This window comes from Taudactylus pleione, unplaced genomic scaffold (assembly GCF_031769625.1).
Source record: "Taudactylus pleione unplaced genomic scaffold, aTauple2 ptg000089l, whole genome shotgun sequence".
In the NCBI taxonomy this organism is placed as follows: Eukaryota; Metazoa; Chordata; class Amphibia; order Anura; family Myobatrachidae; genus Taudactylus; species Taudactylus pleione.
Genome location: NW_028284491.1, coordinates 2,479,511 through 2,505,162, shown reverse-complemented (window position 1 = coordinate 2,505,162; position 25,652 = coordinate 2,479,511). Strand labels below are relative to the sequence as shown.

At 41.3% G+C, this 25,652-nt stretch overlaps 1 long non-coding RNA gene across 1 annotated transcript; it reads right to left on the bottom strand.

Annotated features, from left to right (window-relative positions):
- Positions 1-10: 10 nt before the first annotated feature.
- On the bottom strand, positions 11-24,048 carry LOC148527286 (uncharacterized). Its single transcript, XR_015878043.1, has 4 exons — positions 24,008-24,048; positions 4,150-4,236; positions 3,094-3,233; positions 11-343 (listed from the first exon to the last, which is right to left on the bottom strand). It is a non-coding gene; the product is annotated as an uncharacterized LOC148527286 (long non-coding RNA).
- Between the last annotated feature and the right edge of the window lie 1,604 nt (positions 24,049-25,652).

Here is a 25,652-nt window from a genome sequence, read left to right as displayed (position 1 = left end):
GGATATAGAGACAACAGCATGAAAGCATGGATCCTTCCAGGGGTGGGGGTAGACAGAAGGGGCAGTTGTTCCCCCCATGATTTCTGTTGGGTGGGCAAAGACTGTGTTTTGCCCCCCTGTGAACTTCTACACAAAATCAAATGGGGATAAATCAAATGAAAATGGGGATGAAGCGATAATGGCTTTATTTGTTCATGTTTGTTCTGCGTACACTTTCTTCTTGCAAACACTTGTTTTTTCTTTCTTAGAAGCCGCACTCATTTTGCTATCACCATTTGCAGTAAGCATAAACAGACACACGAGACCGGGAAGCTGCACTTCCAATTGACTGTTCTTGTAAGTTCTACGACAATAGAAAAGAGAGAGTGAATGATTGTGGCCTGTGGATGGTTTAAAATGTTAGCAGCAGTCTCATTGATGCCAGATCGTAGGGTAGACAATGGTTGCCTTCGCTCATGTCATGTCATGCCACCCCACCAGTGAGTGAGGCAGTTACTATAGATTTAAAAATATTCCCAATCAGATTAGAGTAGGCTGTCAACAAAATCTGAATAGAACTAGGTTAATGACTATGAAAAATTTACATTTTTAAGATGAACAATTGAATTTATATATCTTTCTAACAGCTATTGTACTAATTGTACTAATTGGTAGTTAATATTAATAATATTTTTTATTTAATAATGTATAAATACATTTTTATAGTAAAATTAAACAATGAAATTGCGGTTGGCCAACCCCAGAAACACTGACGAAAATGAACATAGGATTGGGAGTCTTTGTATGTCTTCAGTCACTGTTACACAGGGTTGCCTACCCTCCCGATTCAGCCGGGAGCCTCCCGATAAACGGGTGCAGCTCCCGGCCCCCCGGAAAGGCAGGCAAGCCTCCCGACTGCCGCCTATCCCCCCCGCCCCCACCGCGAATACCTGTTAAACCCCGCAGCAGGGGGGCAGTGACATGATTCACGCTGAATGGCGTCATTTTAGCAACGCCCCCTGCTTCACAATGCCTGTTTTATCAGCATTGTGTAGCGGGGCGGGGCCAAAATTATGCGAACACATGGCCTCGCCCCCTTCACGCCCACAAATGACATTTGCCCACCTGGTCACGCCACCTTTTGCCACCCACGCCCCTTCCTGATCTGGCTACTCCCTCCTGGAAGGAGCAGCCAGATAATTGGCAAGTATGCTGTTACAACTGTCTTAAAATAAGATACCAAATGCGAGAAAAAGAGGCTCCAGGCCCTATAGTAGTCCTTGGCTTTTTGCCCACCTCATGAAAATTTTTGTTCCTATGCCCATGGATACTTTTTGCATTGCCATTTCAGGCTGGCAGATGCAATGTTATGGTACGGGGAATGTTTTCATGGAAATTTCTGGGCTCTTTGATTTGTGTAGGCAGTTAGTAGAATCCATGCTTAGAATAATTTAAGTTGTATTAAGGGCAAAAGGTGGGCCAACAAAGTACTAACTGCTTTAGAGTTACCCAATATGTCAGGTCCCTAGTAGTCCTGAGCTGCAAAAAAAAAGCTCATGAGTGACCAGCAATGACAGCACCAATATGCAAAATGCATGTAGTGTTAGAGTATTTGGATTGGAGTAATGCAGTCATAATACAGTATATATATTAAATGTTAACTCTTAAAATAAATGCTGTTGCTGAATTAGAAAAGTTATGATGGTTAATGGAATAAATCCTGATACCAGAAATAGGACTACTTACTGAAATTATCTGTTGAAAGCTGAAAAGTGCACTTTTGCTATTATTTGGCAGACAAATTTTGAATAACTGACAGTCCTTAGCATATGCAGCCATGGAAACAATCAGTGTAGTCTGCAGTTTGTTTCCATAGTTATAGATGTTGCTAAAGAACATCAGTTATTTGTAACCTACAAATGTGTCCTGCTACATCTTTGCTTCATACGCCATGTAGCGCGTCCTGCTAGTCGCACTGTGCCATGGCGTATTGAGTCGCATCGTAACGTACTGAAGCACTGGAAAAGCCGGAGAGTGTAATACAACTTTATGTTCACCAGATGACGCTTTTCTTAAACTGCACTGCGCATGCGTAAAAAAAAAAGAATACATTGTCTGTGTCACAACCGGGCACTAGGGACACCTCTATTGAGGCCAGGAACCATGGGGTTAGGGTGGTAGAGCAGTAACTGACAGGGTTAAAGTGGAAATGTCTTCCTATTGTGGCCTAACCCAGGTTTGGCTAGACCTGCCCAGAGATGCGGAATCTAACCCACTTGGTGGTCTTCACCAGTGACCCCTCCAGCAGGTCGTGGCCCTCTGGATAGGTACCCGGGAGCGGCAGAAGACAGAAATATAAAAACACTAGAAGTTTACTGAAAGCTGTGGTAACACTGGAGATTACTAGCAATGGGACAAACTGGGGACTTAGTAGAAATGGGATGGTACTGGGAAACCCCGGAAATGGAGTGGTACTGGAGATGCTGGAAATGAACCAGACGCAGCCTTGCTCTGGAAGACACCGAAGATCTTAAGACTGACTTGCTGTAAGGTAAACAGGGAATGCAGACTCAGGGATGCACTGTGACATGATAGAGATCTAATGGCAGGCTTGCTCTGTAACTATGTGAGAGGTGAACATGTAACTCAGGAAAATCAACATGAGAAGGGAAACTCAGAATCCTGGTAATCAGCTTACAGCTGAAGCATGTAACACAGGGAGAGAGCTGGACATGTAACTCAAAGAAATCAGCATGAGAACAAATACTTATAACTCAGTGAATCAGTATGAATAGCTGAACTGCACACTGGAGAGACAATCGCTGTAAAACACTGGAAGTTGAAAACAATGGGGAGCCTGGAGTGAAGAAGTAGTCTCTGGAATACTGAAGACTTAAAGTAAATGAAGAGATGAAGTTGATCAGGCAAGTTCCTGTTCCTGGAGTCAGACCTAAATACCCCTACTTGTTGTCATTGCATCAGGAGATCAGTTGAGTGACCGCAGGACTACCATTGGGAGAGACTAGTCAAGTGTAATGGACCAAGATGGCTGAACCAGGACACACTCACGGAAACCCTAGCAGACCCTGGGGAGAATACTCAGTAACCACTCACCTCCACTGCCAGCGACTGAACTCCTAAGCCCAAGGACGCCGGCGAGGAGGCCGCATCCTGACAGTCTGTAGTACCGCAAGCTGATTGGCTGACAACCTGTCATTAGGTACGCTATAGTTGTCATAGATTGAGAGCTGTAACTGAGTATGCAATAAAGGATTAAATCATTCGGTGTGTGAGCCCTGAGTACACTTTTGAAAAACAATTTATAAATGTGTTCTGCAATCATTTTACAGTATATTATGCTAGATACAAGTATCAACAAGATAACACCTCATTTTAAAAAAGTCAGTGCCAGTCTGTGCGACGTGTGACATTGTTCTGCAGTGATGTGCAGCACTCATACAGTGATAACATGCCTTAGAAATGAACAGTTGGGTTTGAAGGGCACTGTATGAAACCATCATTGAATCACAAGTCTCAGCCCAGAAAAAGGTGTCTCTGGATTACAAACTGACTGTGCGTTTTATGCCGTACACTTGTGGCAATGTCAGCACTGCTGTACCACTTGGAGTTTGTACAACATGTTGCTAATCAGTACACATCAGTAAGTGTCGGTCACTGTGGAATTTTGAAATCTTTGGAGCGGGTGCTGTGATCACATTGCAAAACTTGGTGTGCCCTATACGTCCCTTCCCCCTAAGCAAGCAAGAACCTTTCATTAACATAATAAAGGACCCTTTGTTAGCCATTTAAGCAGTCAGCTCAAGGTCTGCCCTTGCATTCACAGTACTTGTGTCCTGAAAAGTAAAATAAACCCTGACTGTACTATTATTATTATTATTATTATTATTAAGCCACTCAACTCCTAACTGTCATGTTACAGGCAGTGTTTGCAAAATGATAGTTACAGGCTGATTTGTTGATAGGTTATCCCTCTCCAGTTTATCACTTTCCAGAGCTTAATACATCTGCCCCTTAGTACCATAATTCTCAGGACACAATTCGGCTGGGAAGCAAGAAAGTAATTAGAGAACCGTGGACCTGATGCCAATAGTGATGGCACAAGTAGCAGAAGTAGAGGCTCTGGGAGTGGAGGAAAGAGGCAGTACTTACTTGGCTGGGGAGGGTTGTCGGGCCCTGCCAGCCCATCCACCTCTTCTTCAGAGGAGGATATACGGCAGATGCGCCGTCGACGTGCATCTGTGAAACAAAATACTATAATATAATTTTGCCCAAACATAATTTAATAAAAAAACACATGGAAACAAACACATTGGCATAAACATTGGAAAAAAAATCTAAATTCACACTACAGTACAGTACATGTAAAAAATCCAAAACATTGGCCCAACTTGTAAACACAATTTACTGTACTGTACAGAGCTTACTTGGCTGTGCAGACTCCCCTTCCTCTGCCTGCTGCTGTCTCCTCTGGTGCTGACATACTGTAAAAAAAACCAGTGCTATGTATACTATTTGAATAAAAATAAACCCCTATTGTACTACAATTATGTATGCCATTAGTAGTGCCCTTCCGTTATACACAATCTGTGACAGGGCAAGACAGGGGTACCCGATGGCCCCAGCACATGGAGAGGAAATAAAAAAATACATTATTTGGCTCTGTGTCATTGATGGAAGTGAACCATTGGTGCCTACAGCTGCAGCTATCGATATTGACAGCTGCAACTGTCTTTGCCCTATCATCACAGCTGGCACGATTCGCTATAATACATATACCCCTTTGTCACATACTGTAGTAGTCCCTTTTATTCACGTTATTTCACACAGTAGTGGCCATGGGCGAAACTACCATAGGTGCAAGGGGTGCAGCTGCTATGGGGCCCAGAGCTTAGGGGGTCCCATTGCCCTTGTCAAAGTTACATGTGATATATACATTTTTCACCATTGGGTGGTACATAGGGACCCTTACAAACTTTTGCTTTGGGGCCTACTAATGCCTAGTTACACCCTTGGTAGTCGCCCTTAGGGATGACCATCAGCAGGTTATCGGTAGCAAAACTAGTTAACACCGGTTGGCAACCACCAATGTTTTAAAAACATCTATGGTCGATGATCATCCTTACTTCGTTTGGCTCTGTGCCATTGATGCTCCCACGTGGGTCCCAGCCAATGAGCGGCACTTTCAGCTAAACTCACTTCTTTTGCGAGATGAAAACCGGGAAAATCACCCAAGATTCGGCAATGCAAATCGAGAAAAAAAAAAACTAAACTCGACGAAGCTCGATTCTTAGTAAATTTACCCCCTGGGCTCAATGTCGGAATCGACACTGAGCATACATACTGAACTATATCATTAACGATATCATTCAGTGATGTCACCCTGCCACATCCCCGAATTTGCAGAATCTGACGATATTGCCAGATTGTCCTGCAAGTTCAGGCGACGACAGACATCGTTAATGATCTGCAGGAGCACTCATCGGTAACGATATCATGCATACACACTCGACGATATTGAATGCCATGAACGATAACAATATCGGTATCATCCATATCGTTCACTTTATCGTCTAGTGTGTATGAGCCTTCAGACATGCCATCACTGTGTGAGCACCGCACACCACTTTCTGTAGTACCACAGTGACCGGCACTTACTGATGTGTAATGATTAGCATCAAGCTCCTAGCGGCACAGCAGTGTGCGGCATAAAACGCACAGTCAGATTGTAATCCAGAGACAACTTTTTCTGGGCTGAGACTTGTAGTTCAGTGATGCTTTAATATAGTGCCCTTCAAACCCAACTGTTAATTTCTAAGGAATGTTATCACTGTTTGAATGTCGCACATCCCTGCAGAACAATGCTCTTAATCCTTGACAAGTACAACGTACCGAATGACAGGTTCAGTCAGCAAATCAGTGGACGGTACTACAGACATTGAGACATTGCAATGTCTTTTTTTAGGCATGTGCAGTTTAGGAAAAGCAACATCAGGTGGACAGAAACCTGTATTACACTCTCCGGCTTTTCCAGCGCTTCAGTACGTTATGATGCGACTCAATACACCATGGCATAGCATGACTAGCAGAGCACGCTACATGGCATATGGTGGAAATATGTAGCAGGACACATCTGTAGCTGCATCCAACCAGCACTGGATAGCCTCTGTCTTGATCGCGGCCACTGGAGCTCTTGACGCGATGTCCTTCTTCCTTTCCTGCCACAGCTGAACTGACAACACTGCTCGGTATCATCTGATGTCAGACACTGTGAGTGGGTGAAGCCATGATGTTGTGAGCCACGATTGGCTCGCCGCAGCTACTCCTGATTGGCTACCGGTCCACGGACAGTCCAAATTAAAATAGCTAACACTTTATAATGGCTGCCGGTCAGTGAGCCACACTAGGCATGCGTCCAGTGCCAAATTTAAACTGGCACCACATCTGCTTGCCCAGCACTGTGATCAGACACACTATGCCAATGCCGACACACCCGATGTGTCCCGCTGGAGAGCCATCTTTCCATCACGCCATTGCACTTTTAGTGCTGGGATCCGACACTTGGTCACAGCACTGGCTACCGCTGTCAACTCTAGAAAAGAACAGTGGTTCTCAACTTCAATCCTTATGTACACTCAACAGGTCATGCTTTGTGGATTTTTTTTAATCATGCACAGGTGGGGTTATTCTATGTTTCCGCAGACAGAAACCTCAAACATGACCTGTTGGGAAAACTTGAGGGTTGAGGTTGAGAACCATTGCTCTAGAATGTGGCCACATTGGTATAGAGCAGGAGTGGCCAGCCAGACATACACTAAAAGTCCAGACATATCTATACACACTGCAAAGGGCCATGACCAAACCTCTTCATTTGTCAATCAGATCTACCAACGTGCCATCCAAAATTCTGTGTCATGCTCCCTGTATGATCATTAGACCTCCCAACATGACCCCTTTATGCCCATCAGACCTTCTATGGCCATCAGACCTTTCCACATAACATCTGACCTCCCCATATGCCCCCTATATGCCCATTAGACCTCTACATATGCCCCTTGTATGCCCATCAGACCTTCTTGTATACCCCTGTATGCTCATCAACTTTCTACACATAACATAAGACTTACCCCATATGCCCCCTGTATGCACATCAGACCTTTCCATATGCCCCCTGTATGCACCTTAGACCTCACCATATGCCAACAAGTTCACAATAGTCATAAAATCAGACTCTTCACAGTAGCTAATGCATCCACAATAGCTGTGGAGGGAAATGTTAAACTTAGAAATAAAAAGTCTTCAGCAGCCCCTAAGACCTTTCCACATACCCATCAGATCTCCTTGGATCCCAACAGATGTCCGCACATGCCCATCAGCCCTCCATGTGCCATCAGTTCTCCCACATGCCCAGCTACCTAGATAGCACCAGATATAATACCCCCCAAAAACAAATTAAGATAATGTTTTCTAATAAAAAAGAATATAATTTTATAATATGTAATATACCTAATAGTATTAGGTCATAAAACTACCTCACTAATAGTGTATACATAGATCATATGGGATTAGTATTGTAGCTACAGCAATAAAAAATTAATTAATATTTAAAATGCACTTAACATTTTGTAAGACTCCCTTTATGAAGTGGTATTCTTTACTAGAGTTATTGTGCATGAAGTCATATATTACAAAATAATCCCCAATAAAATATTATAAATTAGTCTATCCACAATTACATGTCTTAGGTCACTGTTCTTTACAAAACAGAATTGGTTTTACAAAAGCTAAGCAAAAGATTAAACACAATTTATATTAATCGTTATCAGATGAAGGATGCTAAAGTCTTCAGAAGATATACAACCCAGCAGACTGTCCATCGTGAAAGGGTCCAAGAAACCATTTGGTGCTCTTACACCTCTCATAATGCCCTGTGTTTACAAATTCTTGTAACACTATTAGGTTGTGCTCTTTTCTCGCTTGAATAGCCTTCTACTTAGATTGCTATAAAATAAGTCAAAAGTAGTTCCAATGAAAAATGTCTCCAATCCAGATTTCCAGGTGGTCATTTTCTTTTTGCAATTATTTTTTGATAGAACATTCTAGATTCCTTTGACAACCTTCACATTTATTAATCTAGAGGGCTCATTCAAAGTTTTTTATTTTCTTCGCTTGTGAATTATTACTAAATACAAATAATTATTTATTTGTTTAAATGGAAAATGTATTTTATGCCCCAGAAAAAAATAGATCTTAGTGAGCGCGTGGGGAGAGGTATTTTGGAAACAGTGTATTTTTATATTGTGATGTAAAGTTCCAACGGCCAGAATTCATTTTAACTAGCTGCTTGGGGACAGGTTGCCAAGACCAACACCTAATCATACCAACTTCAGCAACCTATCACATCGCAAAATTAACTAAAAGGAGAAAGTATTTGTAGCACCTTTGGGTCATACAAGCTTTGTAACATGGGCATAAGAGAGGTGATTCCATTTTATTATTGTATTGCCACATAGAGTGCTTAGAAATTGATTTTGGAAGGGATAATAAAATCAATTCATGTGTAAGTTGGATCACTGAAATACATTTCCAATGTCACCTCCAGCCCTCCCTGCAGTCGTAGCTATGATTACCATCCGTTCCAAGCTACATGAAGTTATAGTTTATTTAATATTTGCTGTAGTTGTCTTTGATTTAAAGATTTAGGTAATGACCCAATGAGTATTTTTTGTTCCCAAGCTTTATTCACCAGTTCCACAAAGTGTGATTTCTGTTAGGAAAAACCAAGATGAATGAATAAATGAAAGTCATTTTATAGAGGCGAATTACACACACAATTAAAAATAACAAGCATATATGACCCTAAAATCATAGAGGTCAAAAGCACAAAAAATGTAATACTCTTATGGGCCATGCGTAAGAACAGATGGTCTGAATCAAGATATAACTACTGGAACTGGACTAGTGTGGTGTTCACTTAAGCATGTGGTAGTAGAGTCTTATCTACAGTGGAACACCCAGGGCACACCAAAGCGCACTAAGGGCCAAATGTAATAGGGTGAGAGTTTAGAAAATGGGAGAGAAAATGGTCACATTTTTAAACTCAGCCAATGTAATAAAGTCACAGAACAGGGAAACTTACATGTTTTTCAGACTCAAAAAACTATCAAGATTTAAACTCTCATCCAAGTGTTACCTGTTTGAAAATACAACTCGATCAATGTATTAGTGTGAGAGTTTTACTGCTAAACTCTCACATTTTCCAACCTCTCACCCTATTACATTTGGCCCTTTGGGCCTGATTAAGAGATGTACGCTAACCCGATGGTTAATGTACATCTCCGATGGTTTAGGGTCTGCCGGTCCTGCAATCTTGCTCGCAGACCCTCCCTCAAGCTGCAGCATGATTGACATGCTGCAGTATATGGGGCGCGGAGCAGGAGCGCGGCTGGATAGCTTTTCCGGAAATGGGGGCATGTCACCCCATTTCCCGATGGGACAAGGCCAGGACTGCGTTGGTGGATGCAGATTTCCTGGCCTCAGAGCTGCCAGGACCCAGCCAGGCTGTGGTAAGCTTCAGCTATCACCACTTGGCCAAAGGAGCAACCATTGGGGCAAAGAAGGGATAGCGATGAAGATCCAGGCACTAAAACCAGGGCTTGTGGCAGATTTGCATTGATTCAGCTCATGGCATTTGGTTGGTTCGGGCAACATGCAGATAGGTAATCAAGTTCAGGCATAGGGTCATTGCAGGCAGCAAGAAGATAAAGCTGTCAGGTCCATGCAAAAGATCAGTAGCAGTAAGTAAATAGATACAAACAGCAGGAGACAAGGTGTAGTAACAGAACTTATGACCAGCACTGACAGCTGGGAGAGGCAGGGTAATGAAACCTCAGCATAGGTTCACTGATTACTGGCTGGAGGAAGGGTATTAACTATACCATTGCTGGAATAGAAGATGTTCAGCACACAGCAGCACCTCTGGTGGGAATAAGGTACTGCAGTAGCAAGTTCAGAGTCCACAGAGGTCAGGATTCTAAGTTCTGACACCATGGTAGAAATAGAGAACAACAACAGGGCTCCTGGACCTGACATACATCATCAGGAGACTTAGAGCAGTGGTTCTCAAACTTGGTCCTCAGGATTCCACACAGGTCACATTTTCCGGGTCACCCAGCAGGTGCACAGGAGTATTCATTACTCACTGACACTATTAAAAAATCCACAGGTGGAGATAATTATTTCCCTTGTGATTCTCTGAGGAGACCTAAAAAACATGCACTGTTTGGGGTCCCGAGGACCAAGTTTGAGAACCTGTGACTTAAGGTGCATACACACGGGACGACCGTCAGCGATAATGATATTGCTGAACGATCTCCCAGATGTGCTGGATGATCGATATTGACCATCCAGTACACCACCAATGACGGCCAATTTCTCACAATCAACGATCGTGGGTCCCTATAGTAACCTGATCGATATTGACCAGGTTGGCCTGCATGCACGGTCGTTGGACGATATCGTTAGCGTCCATGCGTTCCCACACATCTCAGGTCATTGGTGGGTTGGAAGTGAGCCAGCAATGCACGATATGAACAATAACGATATGATCGATATCGTTATCGTTCATATTGAGCATTTTAATCGTCCCGTGTGTACGCACCATAACAGCAATAAAGTGTTAAGTGGGATCAAAGCCAATCAAGGAAAAGGAGCACAGATGAAAAAGAGGATTACATTTATTGCCTCTAAATGACTGGATGTGGGCAAAAAGGACAGTTTTGTATAATTTTTGATTCAGAACTGTTCTTTAATTCCAAATCATTAATTGGTGCACAAATTATCTTCTGCTTTCCTTATAACAATTCCTTCTTAATGGTCTTCCCCTAACAAGACTGTCATGACTACAATATATTTTGAATGCTGCTACTTGACTAATTTTCTTTCCAAAAAAAAGTTTTTTTATTGATGCCCCGCTAGGTCGGTCCCTATATTTGTTGTATTTGTGTCAAATACAAACTACTATCAACTATGTACAAAACCATTAACAAAACTGCATGAACTTACATTTCATCCTTTATCTCGAAATATCTCCCACCTATACCTCTCCCTCTGCTCTGCCCTAGTTCCTCTTATCCATACTTATTTCTTATTCCCGATAACAGCATTTTCTTTGACCAGTGGAGTCTCCTTCCTCATACAAAAGACTTTCTCCTTGCCCCCAACCTTGTCAAATTCTGGTTTCACTACGTTTGAACTTTCATTTGGGTGTGCTCTTTGTATACGTGTTCCACTATGGGATTTGTATCTTTGTAGAAGTTATACACTACAGTATGTAGACAAAAGTGATTCGACACTGACAGCAAGTAGATCAACAATATTTTATTGATGTCAGTACTTTGTAGGTCCAATATGCGCAGTGATTAATGCAGTCACCCTTCTTGGCAAACTGTCCACAAGTTCCTGGGCAACAGCAGGCGGTATGTTTTGCCATTCCGCCTTAAGTACAGTGACCAACTGTGACACTGAAGAAGGTCGAGTCGGCCTAGAATGCACCCGTCACCCCAATTAATTCTCAGTGGGGTTCAGATCTGGATTCTGAGCTGGTTAGTCCATCCGGGTTACCAAATTTTCTGTATACCAGTCCAGCAGATTCCTGGAAACATGACAGGTGGCATTTTCATCCTGATAAAAACAATTGTTGTTCCGTAGAACTGCAAGTACATGGGCCTCCCTACCAGTATTAGAGTATATTACAGTAAACATAATATACAGTTTCTGGATTTTGAAATTTACATAGAAGAAAATATATTACAGACTCAGGCATTCTTTAAAAAGGTGGATTGTCATAACCTTCTTTCCTCCAGTAACCATCACCCAAAATGGATTGGTAACATCCCAGGGGGACAGTTCTAAAGAATTAGAAGAAACTGTACAAGTGAGGAAGTTTTTAAAGAACATAGCATACTCCTTAAATGAAGATTCCTCGAAAGGGATTATCCCGAAAAAAATCATTGATAACAGCCTGAGAAAAGTTGACAAATTAAAAAAAGAAGATCTTCTACAATACAACAAGAAAAAAGAAGTAAATGTCCACTTAAAACCCTTTTCATAACTCAGTACAATAGCTATACAAAGGGTTTGGAAACAAGCATAAAAAAAACATTGGCATCTATTGGAACTAGACCCAGAAGTAACAGACCTAGTTGCAACAAAGCCAAGAATTATCTATAAAAAAGCACAAACTCTGCAAAACATACTTACTGCAAGCTGCATACCTCCGGAAAGATTCAACCCCACATGCAAACAAAAGGGATTCCGTTTCTGTATGAACTGTAAAGTATGCAGAGAAACCGGCAGCAACACTACAAAACCGACCATAAGTTTTTGTTCAAACACAAATAATAAAGAATTTGAAATTAAACAGGATTTGAGCTGCAACACAGAAGGCGTAGTTTACCTACTGGAGTGTCCGTGCGGCCTCCAATGCATAGGCCACATGATAAGAAAATTTAAAACAAGAATTAAAGAGCATGTATAGAACATACAAAAAGGTGTAACAACACACAGTGTCTCCAATCATTTTCTTACACATCATCAGAAAAATCCAAAAAAGATGAAGTTTACAGCAATCAGGAAAATTGAAAAAGACTGAAGAGGGGGACAATATCTAGAAAGAATTTCAATATCGGAAACAGAATGGATTTATAATATGGCAACCCTACATCCAAAGGGATTAAACATAGATTTTGATTTAGGAGCCTTCCTTAAGATGTAAACTCAAAAAAGAAAAACTTTTGATAGGCTTAAATTATTTTTACAGAGGTGTAAAGAAATTAACTAAAGATTATATATATATATATATATATATATAAGTGTTTTCTCTATATAGGCATCATAGTCTAGAAATATAGACAAATAAACTCATATGTTCTCCTACATATTCCTCCTTTAATCCTATAAACTGGACCTAGCAACAATTTAAATACAATGATGCATTCTACTGACAACTTAAGCAAAATGTTTTTTTGTTTATTGATTACTCATAATATTTTTATTTTTAATTTTTTTCTATATTTTTTGTAATAAAGCAGACTTAATCCATACATGTAATACCTTTATTTTTACCCATTTATATATTCATATTTTTATCCATTTTTAAACACGTCTCTTATCCAAGCTCTAATCACAAGCAAAGTGGGATTAACAAAGATTTTGACTGACATAATTAATCAGCCAATCACAGTACTCCCACAGGGATAAAAGAAGACAGAGCTCATCACGGAGACACCTTGAAAAGTCACATGTGATGAAACGCGTTGGTATTAGCTGACCCCCCACTGACGTCTCATTTGAGTGAGCGCGAGGTATCTGGATTCCCAAATGAAGCGGCTCCTGAAGTAAAACAGAGCAGAAGGACGCTGTCCCGGTGGGCTGAATTTCAATCAGCGGCAGACGGAGACAGCACACAGCTGACTGATCCAGCACCAGCAGCTTAAAAGGAACAAACTGCATACGGAGGAAGACCGATAATATGGAAAGGTAGGGCCAGTATATCACATGCTGTTACCTTGTGCCTATCGCAATGCCAGTCACGGGGAACATTTTAATTATTACACTTATTCGCAGAAAGTGCTATAAACATTTTTGCATGTGGTTTATGTATTGAGTGTTTTGTTTGTCTTTTAAATATTGCTGGTCCACTCACTGACACTATATAGATCCAAAACATGATTACATGTTCTAGGTTTTTATTACAAGCGCTTCTATCTATATACTTCCCTCCCTACCAAGTGTTCTTGTGAAACCGCCACATTAGTGGCCATTTGGAACTCGTGTGCAATGGTATACATGGTATACAATTCGCTTTCGCGGGGTGTCCAATCACTTTCGTCTACATAGTGTAGTAGTAGTAGATATAACTGCAGATACAATATTGGTACTTATGGTACGTATAATCAGCATGACAAGCATTATATGGAGTAAGTACTTTATGCTTCTCATTCACTACTTCAAAAGGAGGTAGATGAGAGTTTTAAAGATGGAACAAATGTATCATGCAATTGGTACTAGTAGTAATGTAAAGAATATAATTTTACTTGTTTTTGTATATTGTTTTTGCTGATTTCTTTCGAAAAGTTACACTAAACAAGCACCTTCAGTCCTATTGGAGAAAAGAGCAATATAAATAAAATTATTATTATTATCATTACTAATAAAGATTTTTTTTATAATTCAGCTGCAAGTTACCTCATATGTAAAAGAGGTATAAATGACCTACTATCCCTAAGCACACTAATGTCTTAAAGAGACCTGTTTCCCACCAACACATTTCCAGACTAATATAATATTTTCTTTAAAGTAAACCTCCACTCAAACCTGTTCTTATAAACTAGTGGCGTCAGAATTCTTCTTTAAGTATCACATTTTTGTGAAGCACATGAAGAATATACAACTATAAAACTATTGTACCTATTTGTTTTAATATTAGTACACAGTGTACAGTATATCTGCTATTTATAAATGTGTTTTATGTATTTTATTATTTTAGTCTTAACTGCACCATAGTGACCTAGTGAAAGGCTTTCTTCTAACTGGTAGACCCAGAACCCAATGTTGTTCTATATGGTTTTTGTGACTACTGTCTTGTTTAATATCATAACATAATAATTTCATCTACTTGTACTTTGACGACAATCGCCTCCTGCCAGTGGAGACACTGGTGCTTTCACTACCATTAATGTTTGTAGTTAGCTTATTGGCATGGTTCAACTGGGTATTTAGCTTTTTGCCAAGTATCAACAAGTTGATAATAGACATATATAATGGTATAATTATCAACATAATAATTATGTCATCTTTTCACTTCTTACTTTCAGAGCCCCTGTCACTGCATGTGATGAATTGTACATTCGTAAGAGGTATATATTATTGCCATGAATAGCGACTATAAGAAATTATAGTTATCGGGTCTGAAACCCAATAATGAGTAAATATGCCCTAAGCGTACAGATGCATTTTAGCATGTATGCAAAATTCAAACTTTATACATTTAACCCGACTCTATATAAGGCCTTTTATGTACACAAATCAATGGCGTCGCTATGGGGTTGTGGAATGCATCGGGGTGTCCCCCTTCGGAGGGGGTGACACCAATATGCCGGCTCCTCCTCAGTGACAGGAACCGGGTGCTGCAGTGTGACATTCTTCTGCAGCACTCGGTTCCTGTCACAGAGGAGGAGCCGACAGTGCAGGCACTAGCCACCGGGGGCAGCCCAGCATCACCAGGGATTTCCTGTGAGGCCACTCCCATTTATGTCAGGCCACACCCTCAGACTTGGTGACGCCCAAATCTCAAGAATAAAATGTTTTACTGCATAAATGAGATAACTATAACAAGTATACTGTAGTTCCAACATTACCTTATGCAGTATTTTAAATATAAAAGTTAATATTAATGAAGGGGGGTGGAAGTAGAGCGTTAGTGGGAGGAACTTTTAAGTTAAATTCCACTGTGGTCATTTCAATCTGGAACTTCAATAAGGTTTCTCGAAGCAGTTTTACCAGGACAGTTTTTGAAGGCATACTGGGTTGTGAACAAAATGAATATATGTTATTGATTAGCAAATAAAAAAAATAAAAAAAAAATACCAGAGCTTATTCTTTCAGCTAGATCATTATTCCCTGTGTATCAATCAGCAAAATTAGATTGTAAATTCAGCTAGACAGGAAGGTTATGTCTGAATATTTTAAAAAAAAAACCAACCAGCCAAACAAAAAATATTACTTATATTTTTAATTTTCTCGTTCCAAAGAGTCTGACAAGTGGAGTTCCCCTCTGCTTCTTCCCTGGGGTTGAAATCAGCAGGAGTAAGGGAAGTACAATTTCCCAAATAAAATTAAAGACTAATCTGTAACAACTACCAATCGACTTCATATAAAAGATATGTAGGTCCACTGTTAGAATAAAACCATCCTTTTTAATGCAATGGTATACCAAAGCCATGGATTTGGCATAAGACCTCCTAAATGCAACACAGCAAGTAGGTCGGAGCGTCTGGTGCCATAACACAGGGCAGAACGTCCAGGGGTGGGTGGAGTTGGGAGGCGGCACCATCGCAGTCCCTCAGCCCCTGCATCTGGCTAGCAGGGTGCCGCAGCCAGTGTCAGTGTTGCAGTGCCGGCTGGAGCATCCTTCAGACGCTCCTGGCCACGCACCCTGCAGCCTGTACAGCTGCCCGGAGCGTCCTTGTACGCTCCAGCCAGTGTCCGCTGCTCCAGCAATGGCGATAGGAGTAGAAGGAGTAATCCTTTCCCAATTATAAATATTTGAAATGACATTTTTAACGTACTAAACTAAATCTGTTGGAGTGATTACTGTATGACGTTAGAGTATCAAGCAATCTTCGTAAAGAGTAATGGAAGCACAACTTTGTCAGAGAATTGCATGTCACTTTAGAAGCAAATGCTTGGAGTTCACGTACTTATTTGTTTTACACTTGGACTAATAGACTGTCTGAGTAGTTTTAAGAAATCTCTGGATCAAAAGATGAGGGGACAGCCTCAGTGCTGACATATGTACTTTTAATGTGTTAGGCTTCTGTCCAAGATCAAGCCCTTGCTTGAGGAATTGCAGAATTTCAGGAATAGAATGACTGAGAGGAGAAATAAAATGTTCTTTGCAACAAATATCTGCCAAAATCTGGAATAAATTGTGTTAGCAGAAAGGTATTCTGGTGAGCATCAATATGTTAATCACTTAATTAAAAAGACCTTGCTGGTGAGAAGATAGCCATACCCTGTCAGTTTCCAATCCATCAAGTAGAGTTTTTCCAAATGTGGATGATTTAGCCTGTTTTGCTATAGTAGGTCGGAAGAGTATAAAACCCCTTCAGTAGCTGTACCTGGAAGTGACGTGAGTGAGGGCGGAAGTGGTTGTTTTTGCCCACACTTTCCAGGAAAATAACAAATTCCGCCCCTTGCGGACTCGCTTCGCTTGCCACGCTGCGGGCACGGTGGCTCACTACACTCACCACATGGTTATATTCCCCATCCATACCCACTTAAATGGTAGGCAATTACGTTGGACAGTGGCTGATGACGTCATTGTACACAAACGGAAGGGGATCTATCTTATTCCATAGTAGGACCTTGTTAAAAGGTTTAAATTGATCTGTTTTCAAAAACTTGCGTAAGCTTGTGAATGAGACCTTTCTTGGTCACGTGGGGACTATTATAGTTTCAGTTGCTTTGTTTCTTCAATTTACTTCAAAAGTTATGCACTCTTTGGAACCATTTGAAAAACATATACTAATTTTTACTTTTCTTTATTTTCCTGCTAATCTGGAGCTACATCACATTGGGATTTTATAATGTTGGAATTTTAAATCTGTCTTATTCTCCATCTGCTGACTGTCTGATAACAAATGTCTGTAATCTGTCTTGGATGCATTACTTTCCTTCTCAGCCCGCCTTCACATTGTCTAATGTTTTTATATCAGCAGTGGAAATGGAGAGATGTACTATAGCCAATACATATTGATTTGATTGACCTTGCTTATTGACTGAGATTGGATTTCTCTTTACATATTATTATCTTTAATATATATGGTGCTACAAAGGTTCCACAGTGACGTACACAGGGGTAAAACATGCAACAAAGTGCAAAAGTAGAAAATGGTAGAGATAAGAACATAGTTATACATATACAGTAGATAATTACATAATGGGACTGCTCAGATTACACAATTAGGTAGAGAAAACATAGAGGAGCCCTACTTGTGAAAGTTTACAATAAGGGATGTAACTTGGTATTTGAAGGCCCCATAGCAAAAGTTTGTAAGGATCCCTACAGTATGTACCATCCAGTGGTGAAATATGTATCTAACACATGTAACTTTGACACGGAAGATGGGCCCCCTCAGCTCTGGGCCTCATAGCTGCTACACCCCTTGAACCTATGGTAGTTATGCCCATGCTTACAATCTAAAGAGCAATGGTGAAAAGAAAGAGGGTGTGGGGAACAGAGTTGCGAAATGCAGAGTAGAGAGTTTAAGAGAAAAAAATTGTTTCAAGGGCACGTTTGAAGCTTGGTAAGCTGTAGGCACTTGTGAGTGGTCATGGAGTGCATTTCAGAAGTCAGTAGCAGCATGAGAGCAGTACTGAAGGATAGTGTGGGAGTAAGCAAAGAGGGAGGAGTGGAGTAGGCAGTAATCAGGGCAAAATGAGCAGGGGGAGTTTGAGTGGACATACGTTTGGAAATGTAGGGGAGCAGAGTGGTTGAGCACTTTGTTGGTGAGATAAAAATGCATGGGACAGGATGCCAATTAAGTAACTGGCAATTGGGGCGGCAGGGTAAAGGGAAGAGACTGAAAAATGAGGTCTGTACCAAAGTTAAGGTTAGACTGAAGAGGGAAGAGGTGGGTAAATTACAGTAGTCGAGGTCAGAGATTAGTTTTAATAACATTCAGGGTGAGTAAGGCACTGATCTTGGAAATATTATGAATAAGAAAATAGCAGGATCAAGAAAAGCACTGGATGTGGAGGAGATGGGGGAGAGGAAAGATCAGTCAATGATGACACCAAGTTGATGAACTTGGGGAAGAGCGATGAAGAAGATTTCATTAACAGAGAAGAAGATGTGGGGTAGGGGACCTTAGCTTTGGAAAAGATGATGAGTTTGGTTTTGGAAATAATAAGTTGCAGGAAGCAATAATGACATCTAGGAGGAGATATCTGACAGCAGTTACACAGTTTAGGATCAAAGGGGAGGGATTAGGGGAAAATATGTTAATATAGGTATCATTGGCATAGAGGTAGTAACAGAGGCCAACTAAGCTAATGAGTTCACTGTGGTAGTAGGTGAAGAGGGTGAAAAGTGGGGGCATAAGGACAGAGGCCTGATGGAACAGATAGAAGAGGGTGTAGAGACAGAGAAGGGGCATTTGGACAATTAGGAAGTGAACCAGGAGAGAGGTGAGTCATGGAGCCCAAAGAAGAAGAGGGTTTGCAGGAGGAGAAGACCATCAATGGTGTTGAATTCTGCTGTAAGGGATCAAGGAGCATGAAAATAGAGAAATGACCTACAGATTTGGCCATGAGGAGGTCATTGGTAACTTTGGTGAGGAAAGTTTGGTTGAGTGAAGATATAAAAAACTGGATTGGAGCAGGTAATGGAGGGAGTGGGTAGAGAGGGAGGTGGTGAATCAGTTGTATACCACACAAGGAGAGGATGAGGAGAGATATGGTGCTATAGAGGAGCATTAGGGTAAAAAACAGGAGACAGGGGCATATTTCAAGGATGATAGAAAGGAAAGGGATAGGTTGACCATTTGGGCAATATGGGAGCAGGCATCTGGAGGGAGGAACTGTAAGAGCTGATAGGGCTTTGGGTCAAGAGTGCAAGTAGATGGTGGAAAGAAGGGCACAAACCTCAACTGTGGCAACAGGAAAACAGAAAAAATTGTTGGTCACAGTGGGAATGGAAGGGTAGCGGGAGGAGTTTGAAGAGAAGATATGTCATGGCAGATGGAGTTATTTAATGATGCAAACTGGGTGGCAAAGTTAAGAGCACTTAAGGAGATTGGAGGGTGAGGGGAGGGGGAAAAAGAGGGAGTTGAATTTGGAGAACAGGTTTTCTGGGTTAAAGGACTGGGAGGAGATGAGTGCCATGATGTAGGACTGTTTAATTAGTGAAAGAATGAGGCTATAAGAAAAGAGAATACATTAATACATTTCAAGTAGGGGATGTCAGCAAAAGAGTTTTACTTCCTTCAGATTACTTTTCAAGAAAGTAAGCCAATTTAGTGCCAAGGTTGGTGGAGGACCATCCATCATAGGTTGATAGTGACAGCTATGACAGCAGAGTCAAGAGCAGTGGTGATGATTATTGAAAGAGAAAGTTTGCTTAGGGGCAGAAGAAGTGAATATTGACGGAAAGAAGGGAGTTTAAAGAAGTGGATATATATTTGTTTCAATGATAGTTAGGAGATTGAAGGAGTTAGAGATGCAAATGTCATGGGTGATGGTAAGTTAGATGCAAGAGACCCTAGCATTCCATAGGGTGGATGAGAGTGAGTGGAAGAGAAGAGAAGTTATGTGAAAGAGGTCAGAAGTGTGTCAGGAGTGATTGAGAGGGGAATGAAAACAGGGCGAATTATGATGAGATAATAAAAAAGGGTTGGTATACAGAAAATGAAGGGATAGCATTGGGGTCAAAATGGGAAGATGGGAAATTGTAGAAGGAGATGGTTATATCTGGGAGAGAAAAGAGTCAAGGGGTATGGATTGTGGGAGTGGAGGTGGAGTCGGGAATTAACAGGTAAAATGACAAATGTTGTAGTGTTTACTTGTTTATATCTTCTAACATAGCTGCACTTTCTAACTAATTTGTGACTGGTCTGAGCAGAATCTTTTTCTGTAAAGCCAGAAGAGTTATGTCAACTACTTTTATATAATTAATATTGGAAAATACTCTTTACTCCTCTGGAGTAAATGACAATGAGCTTTCTTACATCCGATAAGTGCAGATCATCCTAGTACAGATGCATTATTTGCTATAAGTGGTCCATGATATTTTCCTTGAAAATATTCATCATATATTATGTCACCACAACATGACATTCTTTGGTCATCTCTATTATAAAGAATTTCTGACCCACATGAGAGTGTTATTTGTTGTCATGGACATCAAGAATCTCAATGTTGAGATATATACTGTAGTATGGATTTTTGAATTGATTTGCTTCTTCATAGCTGTTTGTAAGGGCATAGCCCTCTGGCGGACTCATTTTTTCCACAGATTTTACTTTTATACATTTCTTCATTTTTATACTGGCAATATGATATGTGTGTGTATGGAATCTACAAGAACAGCCAGAGAGGTGATCTTTTGAGAAGTATATTGAAGTTTGTCCAATTTTCCAGTCACCTGTACTTTTGTAGAACTCGGTTCTTTTGTAGATGATAAGAAAAAAACAGCCCAGTATACTGCAATGGGCCAGCAAAAGAGACTAACATCCTACCTGATAATAGCAATGCAGAGATCTCAGTTACGGTAGGTAGTCATCATCTCGGCAGTAGGGATGCTGGCAGTCACAATGAGGGCACCTGTTTCCCAACAGCAATTGGAATTCCGGCTCCAGATTCCCAACCGCCAGCATACTGACGGTGTCACAACACTTTGCCCAGCCTGCGCTCAGATACGCCAACCTGACGTAGCTGGGTGGTTGTGAAGTGGATTTTACCTAAGCTGCCACCACAAAGACTATTAAAATAGCGCTCTTACAGTCACCCGACACTTAAACTCACAGTTATCACACAAATATAGCATGGGCCTCTCCAGGCACGTGAATTCATTAGAGCACAGAGATAACGCTGATAAAGTTTTAGGATTTATTGAGAAATATCTCCAGGGTTAAATGACAGGAAAAATAGGTAATTAAACAAGACATACAAATAGTAATAAATACACAGATTGATTCAGATAAAAGAAAATTATAGAGTATCAGAATCCTATGGTACCTTACGCTGAGATCTTAGAGAATCTGTGTAGTGAGACCACCATAGACCTACACGGGGAGCACTTCTTAGCTCTCAGCTACTCCCTGGAAGTGAACAACTAGCAGTGTGGACTGCTGAACATTATAGTTCCATGACCTGCTCATCCCCCAGCAGCCCCCACCCTCTTCAGGCTGAAAAATACTGGTCTTTCTTCTCCCAGAATCTGTGTAGATGTAAATTAGCTCAGCTACAAGACCCAAACCTCAGATAACACTCTTGGCTGTGAAGATATTTTATTGTAGGAAGCCTGCTAATCTAAGGTGCTACAAATTACCCACTTGCTCTATTTGAGCAGGGCCACCTAGAGTGAGGGCAGACGTTACGTCCATGAAGCTTTTATTCAAAGGCTAGGTGTCACATGGCCATTTGCACTGATTAGCTAATGCAATCCAATTTTGATATACTGTACCCATTCATGGCAAGCAGCCATTTCTGAAATATATCCTTTAGGGAATTATAATAATACACACACTTTATCCAGAACACACAAACTACGTAAAGTCACGACATGGGCTTTTGATGAATCGCCGTAACCCATGGCGATGGTCACAGACGGTAAGTATTAGGTTTAGGGGGAGGGTTGGGTTTAGGGCTAGGAGCAGTTGAGGCTCTAGAGATGGGCCTGAAGTGCAGTCCAACATTCACATAGGGGAGTCACACCAACTGCCACCCTATACTGTTGCCAAACATCACAAGCCAGAACACAATGGCAGTTGATGTGGTTCCCCTATTTGAATTTTGGCTTACGCTGCAGCCCCACCTCTGGAGCCACCAATGGTTAAGGATTAGGGTCAAGCAATAGGTAGAGGGTTAGAGTTAGGCTGTGGGGGGGAGAGTTAGACTACGGGGGGGGTTTAGGGTTAGGATGTGGAAGGCGAGGATGAGGGTTAGGCTGAGGAAAAGGAAGGTTATAATTAGGGGGAGGGTTAGGGTTAAGACACTTACCTAATTGTGTATATGGGAAAGATTCCTGGACTGCACACCATGAATATATATAATGGGAGGTGCTACCTGATGAGACTAATTGCAGGCACAGAACAGACAAATCTCAGGTGCACAACTCCAAATTATTGAGAACATATAAATGCAATAAAATTTTGCAGTCAATAGAGGTTTTTAGCATAATCATGGCCAAAGTTATGGGCCTAACCACCATATCCAGGTAACCTCATTAGGGTAGGTCCCTAACATACTAGGGTTCAAATCCAAAGCACAGGACCCCCCCCAAACTGGCCCAGCTAAGCTGCCCCAGGGTACTGCCACAGTAAGAAAAGTGCAGTGTAAAGAGATAGTTAAGAGCAGCCATATCTGCATATAAAGAATGAAAATAAAAAAGTGAAGTACATGTATATTAAACAAACAGTGAAGGGTTAAAATGTGTTATAAAAGAAAAATGTGTTATAATGTGTTGCCCTGAAACAGATCAACCAAAGCAATCCAGATTGGCCCACGCCCCAAAAATGAACCAAAGTTGCACTACAGTATATAACTTGTAGGACTTACTTAGAATTGTGCCTAATACCAGTGTGCATATACATTACCAGACTCCATGCTTTTAAACCAATAAGGAAGGGTGCTAATCCAGACTGATGGCGTCTCCTTTCCCTCAGATGTGCAATAAAGCACATTAAATAGAGTATATGGGAAAGATTCCTGGACTGCACACCCTGAATATATATAATGGGAGGCGCTACCTGATTAGACTAATTGCAGGCACAGAAACAGACAAATCTCAGGTGCACAACTCCAAATTATTGATAATATATAAATGCAATAAAATTTTGCAATCAATAGAATTTTTTAACATAATCATGGCCAAGGTTATGGGCCTACACACCATATCCAGGTCCCTCACATACTAGGGTTCAAATCCAGAGCGCAGGACCCCCCCCCAAACTGGCCCAGCTAAGCTGCCCTAGGGCACCGCCATAGTAAGAAAAGTGCAGTGTAAAGAGATAGTTAAGAGCAGCCATAGCTTTATACAGTGCCTCCAGTAGTGCACCCTTATACAGTGCCCCTTATGCAGTGCACCCTTATACTGTGCCCCCCAATGCAGTGCCCCTTATACAATCCCTCCTATGCAGTGCCCCCAATAGTGGTCCTTACACAGTAACCCCAGTATGCAGTGCCACCAGTAGTGGTCCCTCTTATGCAGGTCCCCAGTAGTGCCCCTTATACAGTGCCCCCAGTAGTGGTGCCCCTTATGCAGCATGGGCAAATGCAGGATTTTTAAGAGGGGTTTCTATATACGAACAGTATATATATATATATATATATATATATATATATATATATACAGTTCCTATAGGTAGTACACTGTGGTACAAACCCACTTGGCACTCCAGGATTTGTCACAAAAGGTTTAATGTTGTAGTAATCAACGTTTCTGGGCTACGCAGAGCCCTGTCCTCAGGATAATACCAGTAAAAAAATGTGCAAAAGAGAAGCTTACCTTATATCCCTGGTTCTTAGGTGTGTCAGTGTAGGAGCCGGTGGTGCGTGTGCGTCTCCCTGAGCACGCCCAGTGATGACGTCAGCAGCAGACGCCCGGCTGTTGCCATAGCAACACCTGACGCTTCCTCCTGCTCCGACGCTGCTCTGTATAATTGGAAAACACCCAGTGAGAAAATGTAAACAAAGTCCACGGTGTGCATGGATGCTGAGTACAATAGTTAAAGACACTAAACAAACAAAAAGCTACAAAGTTACTAAGATAAAGAATAAAGAACTGTGAACCCTAGCAGTTGAATCCACTAAAAGAATAAAGGCATACACTAGAAAAAGTTAATTAATACATGGGCTATTTTAATAGTTCCTATATATATGCCCATATGCCCACTATCAATGCTAAATGCTTATAAGGTGCCCCAATTAATTTTCTTATTTAGCCCCCTGGGCTGTAAGGTGTCCAATCGAATAATCCAATTCGCTTCCAACTTCAATAAGTCCTTTGCTCGAATCTCCTCGCAGTCTTGGCTGTATCTGGTCGATAATCATATATTTAAGTGATGTCAGAATATGCTTCATTTCCTTAAAGTGCCTGGCCACTGGTTGGTCTATTTCTTTTCCAGCCAGTGTCATCCGAATTGCGGACCTATGTAAAGCCATGTGTTCTTTGAATTTTCGCGTAGTCATTCCAACGTAATATTTGCCACATGGGCAGATGAGATGATAATGTATACTACGTCCTTTGAGGAGCAGTTCAATACCTGTCGTATATTATATTTCTTTCCACCGTGTGGATGTTTGAAATGGTCCCCTGTTTGTAAATATCCGCACGTTACACAGTTGGGGCAGCAATAGCAACCAGGCTTTTTAATTGATGAGAACATGGATGGTTTTTGCCCATAGTCAGTAATATCCGTACGTACCAGATAATCCCATAGGTTCTTCCCCCGTTTGTAACAGGCCATTTTTCTAAGCTCTCTAAAGTTGGGTAACTCCCGATCCAATGCCACTATTGGCCAAAGTGCCTTAGTGGCCTGTGGTATCACTAGACTGGCGGTAGAGTACCTGATAGTCCAAACCATAGTGTTAGTTTTTTTCTAATCTTTTTTCTGATTTGATGTATTCAATAGACTGTGTCTATCCTGAGATAGCACTTTAGTCTTTAGCTTAATCAGATGTTTCTTTTCATATCCTCTTTGATGAAATTTGTCAATAACTTTATCCAGGACCCCTTGGAAGATCCTGTGTGTTGCTGGTAATCCTTGCTGCCCGCAACATCTGTGAGTATGGAAGGCCAGTTTTAAGTGATTTGGGGTGATGACTGTTTGCTTCCAAAAGTGTGTTCCTGTCCGTTTCTTTGTAATAGATTGAAGTACACAGGGCCTGATTCAGAGCCGCTTGTAAGCACGAACCAGTCAGTGCGGTCGGAAATCGTGTGTTCGCAAAATTGCGAGCGCCTGCTAATTTGAGTGACAGGATGAGGCGTTTGTGGGTGGTAACAGGGGAAGGTGCTTGAAAACGGGGAGGGGAGATCCGAACGCAGGCGTGCCAAACGGTCAAAACGGGCGTTTTAAGGGTGTGCATAATTAACAAAGCAGCGTCATCGACCACGTCACTTGGTTGTTTCTTAGCCTGAACTGTTCGCATGA